Source organism: Rhineura floridana, chromosome 3, assembly GCF_030035675.1.
Source record: "Rhineura floridana isolate rRhiFlo1 chromosome 3, rRhiFlo1.hap2, whole genome shotgun sequence".
Taxonomy (NCBI): domain Eukaryota; kingdom Metazoa; phylum Chordata; class Lepidosauria; order Squamata; family Rhineuridae; genus Rhineura; species Rhineura floridana.
Window position 1 is genome coordinate 22,055,683 of NC_084482.1, and position 17,259 is coordinate 22,072,941.

The window sequence follows — 17,259 nt, forward strand, 5'->3', positions numbered from 1 at the left end:
CAAATTTCAAAAAATATGAACAAATCCTTTCAAATAAATTATGGAAGAATCTGGAAACAAGTAACAGCAGATATTAAAAGATGGAATAAAATGAACTTGTTGCTAATGAGCCGAATATCAGTTATAAAGATGATGGTGGTGCCAAAATTTATGTACTTGTTCTATGCATTACCCACTTATATTGCACCAAAAAATTTTAAGATATGGCAATCAACAATTGACACATTTATCTTTAAAAGTAAAAGACCTAGGACATCAAAAAACTTGAGATATAGGAGGATAGAAGAAGGAGGATGGGGAATACCCCTATTGAAACTATATTATGAAGCTTATCAGCTTAGACACTTGATGTTCATAATCAATGATTCTCAAGAAAAATATTGGGTATGTATAGAAAAGTATTTATTTCAAGACATAGATCTTGCAGTATTACCTTTTATTAAAAAAGAAATTAAAAAGGGAATACAACAACAACATACAAGCATTAATCCCATACTAAAGGTCTGGAAATATAGAAAGGAATCATTGATGCCAAGGATATCCCCATTGATACCCGGACTTTTACCTAAAAGAGAGAATGATAAATAAAAAGGCATTAAAAGATAATCAACTACAGATTAATGCATTATTATACTGACATTACCCATATTCAGGACTGTCTGGAGGACATCATTGAAGAATTCAAATATTACATGGTTAGCGTGGTATCAACTATCTACATTTATTAGAAAGCAACACATCATACAGCAAAGCACCAGAAACTTGACAGATTTTGAAAGAATGGTACTTAACATACCAGAAAAAGATAAAGGGCAAATATCTACCCTATATAGATTGCTACTTAAACAGGATTTAGGATCACAAGGGCTACGAACTTACTGGGAATCTGACTGGGCTATCAAAATTGATCAAGAATACTGGACAAAAATGTGGGGGAAATTTCCTTTTAAAGCCATATCAGCTAAATACACAGAAACATCACTCAAAATCTTACAAAAATGGTACTTAACGCCATCCAGAATAGCAAGGATAGACAAGTCTTACTCACCATTGTGCTGGAGAGGATGTGGGGTCCGCAGATCCTATGTTCACATGTTGTGGGACTGTGAACATATTCAAAGATTCTGGACAGAGGTTTTTGAAGAAATATCCATTATAATGGGAATGAAAGTAATAAAAACACCGGAATTGGCATTACTTAATAAATTTGATGGCCAAAACCAAACCATATCACATAAAAAGAAAATTGAGTATCTCTTAATAGCAGCACGCATGTTGATAGCTAAATGCTGGAAAGAGGCAAAAAGATTAAACATTGGGAAGTGGTATAGCATAGTATGGGAAATAGCGCTCTCAGAGAAACTTACTCAACGTTTGAGTGTAGCAAGAGGACAAAAGAAAAAAGATAGTTTTGCTACAGAATGGTTGTGTTTTATTACACATACAAACAAAACATCAGCACCAATACAGGTTCCAATTGCCTTTAGTAGCTTATGGCTACAATAGTTTCTCTGGAGATCTGGGATCTGTCCTCTTGTTAATTAATTATTATCTAAAACTGCCTAATAACCAATGTTAAGTAATTTGTATTATATGTGGATAGTGATAGACTGAGTAGTACTTTTATATGTAATGTACTATTCTTTGTGTATATGGTTTCTGTATTATGTGAATATTTAATATTCAATCTTTCTTTATATATTTCAAATAAAAAACATATTAAAAAAAAGCAGGGAAATTGGGCAGCTATAGTGAATGCACCAGGGTAGCAAGAGACATGACCTCCTCTCTGAGAGATTGGACTGCCCTACAAATTTGTCAGAATGCAAACACAATTTGGGTTGGTCTTTCACAGTCCAATCCACTTGCTGTGTAGCTTGCAAGAATATGGTAACATGTGCCTCTGTGCATGTGCAAATGAATTCACTGTGATTACTAAAATCTGGCAAATCTAAAAAACACTTTGTTATATACCATTTATGTTGGACTGCCACCACTGTGTTAAGTCAATCAAAATATTTTAATCAGTTAATTTAACTGATGAAGTAAACATTGTATCTATTCCTTTCTGTCCCAAGACAGCTTAACTCTCCCATTGTAATAATGGTATGTAACCTTGACTGGATTGTGCCCAAAAGGCTTTTTACGTGGATACAATGTCAATTTTCCATCCAAATCTTTATGATTCAATATAGCAACTGTCTTCAGACCTGCACCTAAAAAGTTGCCCTTTATTTAGTATTATTTATTTAGTAATACTGTATATTAGTTCAGTCCACAGTCAGTTTGACTCTCTGCAGTCGCTGCTTCTTGCTGTTTTTAATGTTCTTTCTCTGGTCTTCTCAGTTGTCAGTTTTTCCATTTTTATTCAGTCCCCCCTTCCCCATCTTCTATCTTAGCCTCCAAATAATGTTGGCAAAGGTTCCCTCTCAGTGTGCAAACCAGGTTGTTACAGAAGCATGTGACTGAAAATATTACTAAATATAGAAAGGAAGTAAATGTGTGTATTAAGAATAAATGCTAAATTTATTAACCTTTTACCATCTTGTTGCTTATGTAAGAATAGTCCTGGCTGGATCAGGCCTCTGCTGTTACAGTGGCCAAACAGTTGCCCATGGGAAGTCTGCAAGCAGAACCTGAGGCAACAGTGTTTTGCCCACCTGTAACTCCCAGCAATTGGTATTCAGAGGCATTCTGCCTTTGACAGTGGAGGTAGGATGTAGCCATTGGGGCTAGTAGCCACTGATGGCCTTAACCTCCATGAATTGCTCTAATCTCCTTTTAAAGCCATCCATGTTATTGGCCCACTGCCTCTTGTGGGAGCGAATTCCATTGTTTAACTATGTGCTGCCGGAAGAAGTACTTTGTTCTGTCTATACTGAATCTTGCAACATTCAACTTCTTTGGATGGCCCCAATTCTAGTATTATATGAGAGTGAGAAAAAGTATCCCTATCCATTTTCCCCACACCATGCATAATTTTATATACTTCCATCATGCCCCATCTTACCTGTTCTCTAAACGAAAAACCCTCAATTTTTTTAACCTTTCCTTTCTGAAACTTTTCCAGTTCTATACTGTCCTTTCTGGTAAGGAGGGACGACCAGAACTGTACATGATATTCTAAGAGCAGTCACACCATAAATTTGTTTAACAACATTATCGACAATTTATTTTCAATACCTTTTTTAACAATCTCCAGGATGAAATTCACTTTTTCACAGCTGAGTCAACATTCATTGAGCTCTCTCCAACAACCCCGAGGTCTCGTTCCATCAGACCCATGCGTATATATATTTGAAATTTATTTTTTTGCCCTGATATGCATCACTTTACACTTTAAATTGAACTGTATTTACTGTTTTACTGCCCACTCACCCAGTTTGGAGAGATCCTTTTGGAGCTTTTCCCAATCCTTTTTTGTGTTAACCACCTTGAACAGTTTGGTTTCATCCCTAATTCATTAGATCATTTATGAGCAAGCTAAAAACACAGGTCCTAAAGCAAATCTTTCAGGGGCTCCACTTTCTATGTCTCTCCATTGGGAAAACTTATCTATTTATTCCTACAATGTGCTTCCAGTTTTTTTAACTAGTTACTACGCAACAAGAGATTTCTCTTATTCCCTAACTGCTAAGCTTACTCAAGTCTTTCACGAGGTTCTTTGTCAAAAGATTTTTGAAAATAAGTACACAATGTCAGCTGGGTCACCATCTATTTACTTGTTTCCACTCTCAAAGAATTCTGATGAGACAGGACTTGCTCTTGCAGAAGCTGTGCTGGTTCTGCTTCAGGAAGACTTGTTCTTTTATATGCATAGTAATTTTATTTTTATTAATGATTTCCACCAATTTTCCCTGAACAAATCTTAACTGGCCTGTAGTTTCCAGGATCCCTCCAGATGTTACATTGGTTACTTTCCAGTCCTCAGGTATAGATGCTGATCTTGGGGTCAAGTTACATATTCTTGTTAGATCAGCAATTTTACCATAGAATCATAGAATAGTAGAGTTGGAAGGGGTCTATAAGGCCATCAAGTCCAACCCCCTGCTCCATGCAGGAATCCAAATCAAAGCATTCCCGACAGATGGCTGTCCAGCTGCCTCTTGAATGCCTCCAGTGTCAGAGATCCTACTACCTCTCTAGGTAATTGGTTCCATTGTCGTATGACTCTTACTAGTTAGGAAGTTTTTCCTGATGTTCAGTTGAAATCTGGCTTCTTGCAACTTAAGCCCATTATTCCTTGGCTTGCACTCGGACGATTGAGAAGAGATCCCAGCCCCCCTCTGTGTGACAACCTTTCATGTACTTGAAAAGTGCTGTAATATCTCCCCTCAGTCTTCTCTTCTCCAAGCTAAACATGCCCAGTTCTTTCAGTCTCTCCTCACAGGGCTTTGTTTCCAGTCCCGTGATCATCCTTGTTGCACTTCTCTGAACCAGTTTGTCTACATCCTTCTTGATGTGCAGAGACCGTGGATGCAGTACTCAAGATGAGGCCTAACCGATGCTGAATAGAGGGGAACTAATACTTCATGTGATTTGGAAACTATACTTCTGTTAATGCAGCCTAACATAGCATTTGCCTTTTTTGCAGCCACATTGCACTGTTGACTCATATTCAGCTTGTGAACAACAACAATTCCAAGATCCTTCTCACATGTTGTGTTGCTGTGCCAAGTATCCCCCATCTTATAACTGTGCATTTTGGTTTTTTCCCCTCGGTGTAGAACTTTGCATTTATCCCTATTGAATTTCATTCTGTTGTTTTCAGCTCAGTGCTCCAGCCTATCAAGGTCCCTTTGAATTTTATTTCTGTCTTCCATGGTATTAGCTGTGCCCCCCAATTTTGTATCATCTGCAAATTTGATAAGCATGCTCTGAACCTCCTCATCCAAGTTGTTAATAAAAATGTTGAAGAGCACTGGGCCCAGGACTGAGCCCTGTGGTACCCACCTGTTACCTCCCCTCAGTTTGAGAAGGAACCATTGATAAGCACTCTTTGAGTATGATTCTGGAGCCAACTGTGGATCCACCTGATAGTTGTTCCAAGTTCTTTTTGAGTTATGTTTGAGTTTAAGCACTCTTGGGTAGATGCTATCTAGTTCCAGTGATTTATCAATGAGAATTTTGTCTCTTGTCAGCACTATTTGCCTCAGTCCCTCAGACTCCCTACCTGTGAAAGTTAGTTCATACACGGAACTACCCTATATCTTACCCTGTGAAGACAAATACAAATAATTCATTCACCTTTTCTGCAATCTCCTTTCATCAAAGGAAGAACACTCTCTTGTCATCCAAAGGTCCAACCACCCCCTTAGTTAGTTTCCTGCTGCTAATGTATTTAAATATATATATTTTTGTTGGTCTTGATGTTTTTAGCAATGTGTTCCTAAAATTCTTTTTTTGGCATCCCTCATTATCTGCTTGCATGTCTTTTGTCAGAATTTCTGTTCCTTTTTGGTCTCCTCATTTGAACAAGACTTCAGTTTTCTAAGGGAAACGTTCTTGACTCTAATAGTTTCTTTGACTCTGCTCATTGACCATGCAGGCATCCTTTTGGCCCTAGTAAAACCTTTCTAGCTGAGTTTCTAATACTGTGTTTTAAACAACTCCCAAGCATTTTGGAGCGATTGAACCTTTTGACTTGGGGTCTTTCAACTTCCTTTTTACCAGTTCCCTCATTTGTGGGAAGTTTCTTCTTTTGAACTTTTAAGTGCAGATGGAGACGAACTCCTAGTGGATGCAATTATACACTGGTAAGTGCCTATGGGTAAGCTGTATTTAGGGGAAGTGAGGGCAGCAAAAAAACAATATTTTGCTGCCACTATGAAATCATCAATCTGCCGCCCAGCGGAGCTCTTCAGAGTTGTCCGGGGTCTATTACACTCTGGCCCCAGGGACATGGTAGAACCATCTGAGGCCCACTGTAATGAATATGCTAGGCACTTCCAGGGTAAACTCTTTAGCAACCGCCAGGACTTAGACTCCAGTGTTATAGTAGGTGAATCAAGCGAGGTATCCAGAGCACAGCCTTGTCCCGATTTCTTGGATGAGTTTCAGTTGGTACAGCCTGAGGATGTTGACAAGGTGCTTGGACAGGTTCGTGCAACCACTTCTGTGCTGGATCCTTGCCCTTCTTGGCTAATTAAAGCTAGCAGGGATGGAACAGCCGGCTGGGCCAGGGAAGTGATTAATGCCTCTCTGCAAGAGGGGGTGGTCCCTGGCTGCCTGAAAGAGGCAGTAGTGAGACCACTCCTGAACAGACCCTCCGTGGGCCCAGAAAATCTTAATAACTATAGGCTGGTGGCAAATGTTCCATTCCTGGGCAAGGTCCTTGAACGAGTGGTTGCTGGCCAGCTCCAGACACTGTTGGATGAGACCGATTATCTGGATCCATTTCAGTCGGGTTTCAGGCCTGGTTTTGGCACAGAAACAGCCTATGATGACCTTTGTCGGGAGAGAGACAGGGGAAGTGTGACTCCGTTGATTCTTCTTGATCTCTCAGTGGCTTTCAATACCATCGACCATGGTATCCTTCTGGGAAGTCTGGCTGAGTTGACAGTGGGAGGTACTGCATTGCGGTGGTTCCACTCCTACTTGGCAGGTCGGCTCCAGAAGGTGGTGCTTGGGGAGCATTACTCGGCACCCTGGACTCTCCAGTATGGGGTTTCGCAGGGGTCAGTTCTATCCCCCATGCTGTTCAACATCTACATGAAACCGTTGGGTGCAGTCATCTGGAGCTTTGAAGTGTGTTGCCATCAGTATGTTGATGACACGCAGCTCTATTTCTCCTTTTCATCTTCTTCGGGTGAGGCTGTCAATGTGCTGAACCAGTGCCTGGCTGCAACAATGGACTGGATGAGGGCTAATAAACTGAGGCTCAATCCAGACAAGACTGAGATGCTGCTAGTGGGTGGTTCGTCTGACTGGATGGTGGATGTCCAACCTGTCCTGGATGGGGTTGCACTCCCCCTGAAGGAGCAGGTTCTTAGCTTGGGGATTCTCCTAGAACCATCTCTTTCACTTCAGGCTCAGGTAGCCTCAGTGGCACGGAGTGCTTTCTACCAACTTCGTTTGGTGGCCCAGCTATGTCCCTATCTGGACAGGGATAACCTGGCTTCCGCCAAGTTAGATTACTGCAATGCACTCTATGTGGGGCTGCCTTTGAAGACGGTTCGGAAGCTGCAGCTTGTGCAAAATGCAGCAGCCAGATTGGTAATGGGGACCAGACAGTTCGAACATATAAACCGATTCTTGCCTGCTTGCATTGGCTGCCTGTATGTTTCCAAGCTCGATTCAAGGTGCTGCTTTTAACCTACAAAGCCTTACACGGCTTGGGACCACAATACCTGATGCAACGCCTCTCCTGATATGAACCAACCCATACACTATGCTCAACATCCAAGGCGCTCCTCCGGGTGCCTACTGCGAGGGAAGCTGGGAGTCTGGCAACAAGGGAGAGGGCCTGCTCAGTGGTGGCCCCCAAATTATGGAATGATTTCCTTGGTGAGATGAACCTGGCACCAACACTGTTATCTTTCGGCGCCAGGTCAACACTTTCCTCTTCTCCCAGGCATTTTAGCATGTGTTTTAAATTGTTTTAAATTTTTAAATTGTGTTTTAAATTGTTTTTAAAAGATGTCAGGGGCGTCACTACCGGGGTGCGGAGGGTGCGGACCGCACCCGGGTGACACCCTGAGGGGGGTGACACCCAGAGCCACCCCGTCCCACGCCATTGCCCCGCGCCAACTCCTCCTCGGCGGCGGGCGGGCAAGACCAAAAGCAGGTGCCCGCTCGCTGGCAGTGAAGCCGGAACAGGCTTCCCACCGCCAGCCTGGAGCGCGTGGTGAGTGTGTGTGTGTGCACGCGTGCGCAAGACCAGCCACCCCCATCCACGCACCTGGGAGGGCATGCGCCGGAGGTCCGCACCCCCCACACTCCCGCTAGTGATGCCACTGAAAGATGTGTTTTAAATTTGTGTATCTGTTTTTGGTGTTTGTAGTTGCTGTAAACTGCCCAGAGAGCTTCAGCTATGCAGCGGTATATAAATACAATAAATAAATAAATAATAACATTGAGTTTCTTATTCAGGCTGCTCATACAACTCAGCTTCAAACTTTTGAATAAGGAACTGGAAATCAGTAGTACCCAACTTCGGCTTTGTCTCCAGCGAACTAAATTTCAAGCAAGCCAAGATGATTAGATCTGAGCATAATTTAGAAGTCATATGAAGCAATGGTGTACTGGTAAATTCTGAAGTGCAGGTGCTCTTCATGATAATTCCATAGCCAGGCCCCTTCTAAGACCATACAACAACCGTGAAAGTTTGACAAATGCAGACATTATAGCTTCAATACCAAGCTACCTTTTTGCCTCACACACACACCATTGCACTTAACATTCAGCCTGATGAAGAGTTTTGGTGGACTCAAATGGTTGCTCAATATTTTGTGACATTTTGATTGGGTTATAAATAAAGAGATTTTGAATTTTTTCAAAATAAAAAGGCAGTTTAAGACTCCGCCTGTGTATCCTACCTCTTCTTTCACTTAGCTTATTTGGTGGGTTTCTCTCTGAGAAATACTTATTCATTCTGCATGCATAACATTGGCAAACAGCACCCCAGGAAAGGACACTGACATTCCCCCTAGTAGAATAAGTGGTTCTTCATCCATGCCTGTGCTAGCACCACTACATCACTGATATTTATTTTATTTATTTATTTAATTTAATTTATATACCGCCCGAAGCCCAAAGGCCCCTTTATCTGAGTTCGGTTTTGGTGGTCACAACTGGAAAACACAGTTTAGAATTTTCATAGATTAGTGGGATGTGCATTTTGCATACTTTGTTCATAGGGAAATTTTAGAATGTGAGGTGAAAGCTGCTCTTAAAACACTTGGAAGAAACAAATTCCCAGGAACAGATGGCATACCAATAGAATTGCTACAAGTTACTGAGATGGAATCTGTCCACATTTTGACAAAAAAATGTCAACAAATATGGAAAAGAAAAAAATGGCCGACAAAGTGGAAGTGTTCAATATACATCCCAATTCCAAAGAAAGGGGATCCCAGAGAATGCAGTAATTATCGAACTATTGCCTTAATATCCCATTCAAGTAAAGTAATGCTCAAGATTGCTCTTACCATATATGGGGCAAGAAATGCCAGACATCCAAGATGGATTTAGAAAGGGAAGAGGCACCAGAGATCATATTGCAAACATATGTAATAGAACGGAGCAAGCAATTTCAGAAGAAAATCAACCTGTGCTTTATAGATTACAGCAAAGCCTTTGACTGTGTAGATCATGAAAAACTATGGAATGCTTTAAAAGAAATGGGGGTGCCACAGCATCTGATTGTCCTGATGCGCAATCTATACTCTGGACAAAAGGCTACTGTAAGGACAGAATATGGAAAAACCGATTGGTTCCGAATCGGAAAGGGTGTGAGATAGGGGTGTATTTTATCACCTTATTTGTTTAATCTATACGCAGAACATATCATACGGAAAGCGGGATTGGACCAAGATGAAGGGGGTGTGAAAACTGGAGGGGAAATAATTTTAAGATATGCAGATGATACCATACTACTAGCAGAAACCAGTAATGATTTGAAACGAATGCTGATGAAAGTTAAAGAGGAAAGCACAAAAGCAGGACTACAGCTGAACGTCAAAAAGACTAAAGTAATGACAAGAGAAGATTTATGTAACTTTAAGGTTGACAACGAGGACATTGAACTTGTCAAAGATTATCGATACCTTGGCACAGTCATCCAAAATGGAGACAATAGTCAAGAAATCAGAAGGCAGCTAGGACTGGGGAGGGCAGCTATAAGAGAATTAGAAAAGGTCCTCAAATGCAAAGATGTATCACTGAACACTAAAGTGAGGATCATTCATACCATGGTATTCCTGCTATCTATGTATGGATGTGAAAGCTGGACAGTGAAAAAAGTGGATAAGAGAAAGATCAACTCATTTGAAATGTGGTGTTGGAGGACAGCTTTGCGGATTTCATGGACCGTGAAAAAGACAAGTAATTGGGCATTAGAACAAATAGAATCAGAACTATCGCTAGAAACTAAAATGATGCAATGAGGTTATTATACTTTTGGCACTTTGGATGTTATGAGAAGACATGATTCGCTAGAAAAGACAATAATGCTGAGAAAAACAGAAGGGAGTAGAAAAAGAGGAAGACCTAAAAAGAGATGGATTGACTCCATAAAGAAAGCCACAGACCTGAACTTACAAGATTTGAACAGGGTGGTTTTTAACAGATGCTATTGGAGGTTGCTGATTCATAGGGTCACCATAAGTCGTAATCGACTTGAAGGCATATAACAAGTGGGGTGTGCATTTTATGGTAACTGGTTTTTTATGTGTTTTAAATATTTGGGGTGGGGTGAACTACAAATCCAAACACTTTTTAAAACAAAACAATTTGGACACTGCACAGGAGACTAGAACTTTTACCTGCTACCAGAAGCTAGTGTGTGAATGTGTATGAATGTAAATTGGACTGAATTGTATTGATTTAGTTAATTAATTTAATTTGATGTAATTTAATTAGTTTAATTAATTGGTTTAATTACTTTATTTTAAATTAGTAAATACTGCTGCTATAGGGTACGGAGGCGGGTCTCCGGACTAACTTTATTAGGGTGGGTGGCCTGCTGATAAGCAGATAGGGATTGAGGCATGTGCAAGCCGGAGTGGGAGGTGGGGGGCCAAGTTATAGGAAGTTTGGGCGGCAGGCGCTGGAAGGGTGCTGCTAGCAGACCACGCCAGAATATGGGAACACGGGACAGATGCATTATATCCATCCCATGTTCCGGGTCTGTTCAGAACCAGACGAAAACTGGGGGACGCAAGGTTCCTACCGACCTTCGACTGCTGTTATGTAATGCCAGGTCTGTGGCTCAGAAAACCTCGCTCATCCATGATATGATCTTGGATGGGCGCGCAGACCTGGCATGTATTATGGAAACTTGGCTGGACGAAGCCTCTGCTCCAATTCTTGAGGCCATGTGTCCGCCAGGTTTCCGTTACGCACAGCAGCCGAGGGTGGGAAGGCGGGGAGGGGGTGTGGCAGTTATCTATCGAGAGTCCTTGGTTTTTGCCAGACCTCCCCTCCATAGGACTCAATTTGTTGATTGTATGTACTGGAGGTTGGGCCCGAAGGGCAGTTTAGGGATCTTGCTGGTGTACCGCCCACCCCGCTGCACGGCAGATTCCCTGGCCGAGGTGCTGGAGGTGGTCTCGGCTGTACGGGCATTGTCCCCAGAGCTGTTAGTTCTGGGTGACTTTAACGTGCATGCCAAGGCCGCTCTCATAGGAGCCCCTCGGGATTTCCTGGAAACCATGGCTTCCTGGGAACTGTACCTAAGTAATACTGGGCCCACCCATGTAGCCGGTCATGCTCTCGACCTAGTATTTGTCCTGGGAGAGGAGAGAAGTGGTCTGAAGTTGGGAGTGATTCTTGCCACTCCTGTGTCATGGTCAGACCACTACCTGGTAAATATGGACTTCTCGTTGCCATGCCCCCTCCACAGGGGTGAAGGACCTATTAGAATGGTCCGCCCCAGACGCCTGATGGATCCGGATGGATTCCTGACTGCGCTTGGGGAATTGGAACCTGCTGAAGGTCGCCCGGTCGAAACCCTGGTGAAGGAGTGGAACGTGGGGATCACCAGGGCATTAGACCGGGTGGCTCCGAAACGTCCTCTCCCCCTGAATAGAACTCAGCTAGCACCATGGTATACACCGCGGTTGCGTAGTCTGAGACAGGAGGTGAGACAACTAGAGCGCCGGTGGCGGAAATCCCGCTCCGAAGATGTCCGGACACAGGTTAGAGCAGCAGTAGCTGCCTACCAAGTGGCAATAAAGGTAGGAAAGAAGGCTTTCTTTGCTGCCTCTATTGCGTCTGCGGAGTGCTGTCTCAGGAGGCTGTTCCAGGTGGTCCGAAGTCTGGTCGGTCCAGTTGCTCAGGAACCCTTGGAACAGTCAAAGGCCTCCTGTGACTTATTAGCAAAACACTTCGCTGATAAAATCGAACACTTACGGAGCTCGATCCCGTGCGTCGTGGACACAGTGGATGAACCAGAGTTGGCCAGTTGCATGCCGGTAAATCGGGATCGGTTTTGGCTTCTCCCTTCTGAGGAAGTGGACAAGGTGCTTTCATCTGTGAAGCCAACCACTTGTCTTACTGATCCTTGCCCTTCGTGGCTCCTTGTGAGCTGCAGAAAGAAATTGGGCGAGGGGATCAAAGCGGTGGTAAACGCATCCTTGAAAGAGGGTGTGATGCCATCAGCCTTCAAGGAGGCAATTGTAAAGCCCATCTTAAAGAAGCCCTCCTTGGATCCCCAAGTATTCGATAACTTCCGCCCAATTTCGAATCTACCATTTCTGGGCAAGGTCATTGAGTGAGTGGTGGCCAACCAGTTGTCAGCACACTTGGATGAAACGGATTATTTGGATCCATACCAATCGGGTTTCAGGACTGGTCACGGAACTGAAACAGCCTTGGTCGCTCTGGTAGATGATTTGAGGAGGGCATTAGATAGGGGAGAATCCACCTTTCTTGTCCTCCTCGATCTCTCAGCGGCTTTTGATACTGTCGACCACAGTATCCTTCTGCTTCGCCTGGGGAGATTGGGAATTGGAGGCACTGTATTACAGTGGTTCCATTCCTTTCTCTCCGACAGGTACCAACAGGTAGCGTTGGGGGAGGAGGTATCAGACCCTTGGCCTCTCAATTGTGGTGTGCCACAGGGTTCTATCCTCTCTCCCATGCTATTTAACATCTATATGAAGCCGCTGGGGGCAATCATCAGGAGATTTGGGCTGCAGTGTCATCAATATGCGGATGACACTCAGCTCTATCTCTCGTTTAAATCTTCACCAGAGTTGGCTGTGGAGACCTTGTCCAACTGCCTGGAATCCGTGAGTGGATGGATGGGAAGGAACAAGCTGAAGTTGAACCCTGATAAGACCGAGGTACTACTTGTGGGGGACAAGAGAAGGTTGGGTGACATTGACCTGAAGTTCAACGGGGTGAGTCTACCCCTAAAGGACCAGGTCCGCAGCCTTGGGGTTGTGCTTGATTCCAGGCTGTCCATGGAGGCTCAGATTTCGGCAGTGAGCCGGGCAGCCTGGTACCAACTACACCTCATACGAAGGCTGCAACCCTACCTTCCTGTTCACCAGCTCCCACTAGTGGTACACGCCCTGGTCACCTCTCGTTTGGACTACTGTAATGCGCTCTACGTGGGGTTACCCTTGAAAACGGTCCGGAAATTACAACTGATACAAAATGCGGCGGCTCGACTACTTACGAATAGTCGCCGCCGAGATCACATCACACCAGTGTTGTTTGACCTACACTGGCTACCAGTTGTTTTCCGAGCCCAATTCAAGGTGTTGGTATTGACCTTTAAATCCCCACACGGTTTCGGCCCAGTTTATTTCACGGAGCGCCTTCAATTATGCCGCCCGACAAGATCGGCCACACAGGGCCTTCTCTCAATCCCGCCAACAGAAACAGCCAGATTGGCGGGTACTAGAGAGAGGGCATTCTCAGTGGCGGCCCCCACTCTTTGGAACTCCCTCCCACAAGATCTCCGGCACGCCTCTTCCCTAAATGTGTTTCGGAAAGCCTTAAAGACCTGGCTCTTTCAGCAGGCCTTCGGGGTATCCGGGGAAGGTTAATTGTTATAACTGTAATGGCTCCTGCCCAGTTTTAATATTGTTGCTGCAGATGTATTGTTTTATATTGTATTACTGTATTTTATCAATTGTATTTTAACAATTTTGTAAGTCGCCTAGAGTGGCCATTGGCCAGATAGGCGATGAAGAAATTAAATTTATTATTATTATTATTATTAGTTGGTAGGCCTTCCCATCCTCTAGTCTTTCCAGACCTGTGCCAAATTGCTCTTCCATTCCACAATCTGGAATATCTTATCATTTATCTTTTTGCCCTTCTGGAGCCTGTGGCATACCCTATGGCTCATGGAAGTCTCTTGAGTCAGTAGAGCTGCAGCATTGGATACAGACCACAGTATCCCAGAACAACCTGGTTGTTTGAATCCACCCTTTCTTTCTGATGCATGAAAATACGGAAAAACCATCAGTAAAATCCACAGATGATCAAATAGAAATGGCTCCAACTGTGCACATGTATCTATGCAGACTGAAATTTGCTCTCATGACTAACTCAGTTGAAAGCAGATTATATCATTCTATTCGTGTACTTAACCTACTCTTCTGTACATCCTTGGAGAGTGGATTTTATCACAAAATAATTAGTTAATCAGTGAGAGGAAGATTAGCTGTAAATATGTTTTGCTATATGTTCTAGTACAGCGAATCATAATGTGCTAAAGGAAATTGATATATTCTGCAAGAGGGTGTTTTCTGCCTTAGAATATTACGCAAAGTGTGATGGAGAATAGTACATCAGACCAAGAAGATCTGGGTTTTAATGTCCACTCAGCCATCACATAGACCAGTCATGATCTCTCAACCTCCTATAACAAGATTTTGGAAGCATTTGGAAAAATGTATTGGCATAGTCAGATCTGGGTTTTAGCCTTATCAGAAAAAAAATGACCCAGACGGTTTGTATAGAGGTTTGTAAAAAAAAAGAAAGAAAGAAAGGCATGTTTTATTCAACTTGGTTCAATTTGACTAAATTCATTAATGAAAAATTAGAAGCTCCAGCAACTGCCGAGATAAGCAAGTATATGGAACAATCCATAATTGACCCAGGTCCCTAGTACTCCTGGAATTATCAGCCATTTGTGACAGGCAGAGCAATCCAAATAATGGGAAGCTGGTGGGAGGGGGAGCCGTCAGAAAGCTCTGTGGCATCTACTTGCCGTTCTGTTGCTGCCAGGCAGGCTGAATGCCAGCTCAGTCAGGAGCTGCGTGCACAAATGGAAAAGCAAAAACCAGTTCCCACAAATACCCTATTGATGAATAATGTCATGGCCCCGTCAGAGGACTCATCAGACGAGGATGACTCGAGAGTAACAGCAGCAGACCCAGAAGGAGAAACTCCTGAGAACCCAGCTCCTTCTCCCCCTCAGCTGCAGAGCACCCGACACAGCTGAAGCCCTTCAGCCATACGCAGACAGTGAACAGGATACTCCCCCCTCACCTGCAAAACATAGACAGCAGAAGGTCAGGCAGAAGAGGGACAGGCCTGTCCACTTAAGGCCAAAACGCTGTGGCTCACACCTGCTGACAAACCTGCTCCTTAAAAGACAAACCTTGGCTTCAGCTTGTTGCTGACTACAATGTCAGGCGTGGCTTCGTGTGTTTCCAGATTCCCTGAACCTTATCTTAGACTGATCCCTTGGCAATTGAACCCGGACCTCTACTGACCTCGCTTCTGGACTTCTGGCTTGGCACGTAAGCTTGGAAAGGGCCTTGCCCTTATCATGCTTCATCCTCGTTAGCCTGGCAGATTTACAACCAAGCTGCCAGCTAAGGATTTTCCTGCCCTGGTAAATACCCAGGAATTTCCAGCCCCCGCCTGCACTGCTGTCTCAGTGCAGAGCTGACAAATAAGTGCTTCCCATTGACCACCATTGAAAATATTTTACTCTGCCAGCCAATAGGCTAATGGAAATCGGGACCCATGGGAGCACTATGAATGTGAGGAGGATGACATATAAGTCTCCCCTTGGGTCCTCCTCCACCATGCCTCCAGAATGTCCCTTTTTTGGGCCTTCCCCGGCTCTCTGTCCACTGGGCTGGTTGTCCCCGGCAAACCCTCGGCTGAGCAGGCAGGGTTCCAGTGGTGCCACTACTCAGCCGGGATGAGGGGCTTCTGCTGGTGGAGCCCGGCAGAGCCTGGCAAAGCTGAAAGCCTGCCAGCTCAGCCGGTGGTCCGCCACATCCAACTCCCCCCAGGCTGATGCAAGTACAAGTTGGATTGCACCCTAGCTTGTGAACCACAACAGAACAATTAGAATGGACTTTGAAATCAGAGCATGTTTATTTTCTGGGTTTGTTTGTTTAGCTTCCTTTTTCTTCTCGTTTGATTATCCTAGATCCTTTAAGAATATGTACAGTATATACCTTTGTTCCATTTTAAATTCAATAATGATTTATTCTTTATTTAGCAAAATCACTAAAAGATATTTTTAATAAATCTCTCAGCCTTCCATCCTTCACTGGGTTTTTGTGAGGAAAAAATGGGGGGGACGCAATGTACATTTTGGGGGGCTCTTTGAAAAAAAGGGCAGGATACAAATAGGACATAACATTTGAAATCAAACTTATTTTGAAATTTATGATCCATGATTTCAAGTGCAAGAAATACTATTTAACAGCATACATGACCAACATCAAGAAAAATGCAGAAGAGAAAGTAGTTTTCAGGCTCGTTTTCAGGATTCTCCCATATGTTTGAAGATGTACAGCCTTAGTCCACCTGAATTAATTGTAGCAAAAGCACATCCAACCTGCTCTTAATGCCTTTTCCATTGCTCCTCTATCTGTTCCTTGCAGTAAGAGTTGCTGATGAAAACCATTTATAAAACAAATTCAGTAATGAGGATTAATAAAGACAATGACCCACAGGAAGCACCAGGGACCTCACACACATGTAGCAAGGCCCAGGACATCATGCAGGAAACACAATGCTAGACCAGATGGACCACTGGGTTGTATCCAGCTAAGTCCTACTCAGAGTAGGCCCATTGAAATTAATGGACCTCAGTCAGTCATATCCATCCATTTCAATGGGTCTCCTTTGAATAGGCTTCTTTGGTTTGGTCCAGAAATGGCCTTCTTACAATGATCCTATACATTAAAAAAAAAATCCATATGAAATGTTACAGTTGCTATATGAAAGAAATCAGCTCACATATACGTTGAGCTTAGTATATCTTTTTCCTTTTAGCATTCAAGTATGTCTACACATTTGCTATGCAAATGGAGTGAGAGTTAATTAAAAAAACATTATTTTAGCCATATCAGGCTATTACACTTCAAGGGCTGCAGATGGGATTTGTGTCTGTCATTCTTCGGTGCCTAAAGTGAACATCAGTCAAACACATGCTCATTCCAAAGTGACACCTACATTGATTTCAGTGAGCTGAAACTAGTAAGCAATAATGAGACGCCACCTACTCACAGGCCTTTGTTTAAGACAAATATCCTTGGCTTAAGGTTACTTAAGAAGAAAAGGAACATTTGAGGCAACAGAAAGTGCTGTATTTAATTGGAAGGTGCTCTT

At 43.3% G+C, this 17,259-nt stretch overlaps 1 long non-coding RNA gene across 2 annotated transcripts; it reads right to left on the reverse strand.

Moving 5' to 3' along the window:
- Positions 1-410: 410 nt before the first annotated feature.
- LOC133382060 (uncharacterized) lies at positions 411-15,341 on the reverse strand. Of its 2 annotated transcripts, XR_009761778.1 has the most exons (4): positions 15,172-15,341; positions 12,073-12,247; positions 1,049-1,124; positions 411-565 (listed from the first exon to the last, which is right to left on the reverse strand). It is a non-coding gene; the product is annotated as an uncharacterized LOC133382060 (long non-coding RNA). The 2 variants fall into 2 exon arrangements; XR_009761777.1 differs by lacking the exon at positions 12,073-12,247 and having other exon boundaries at positions 413-565; positions 15,172-15,330.
- Between the last annotated feature and the right edge of the window lie 1,918 nt (positions 15,342-17,259).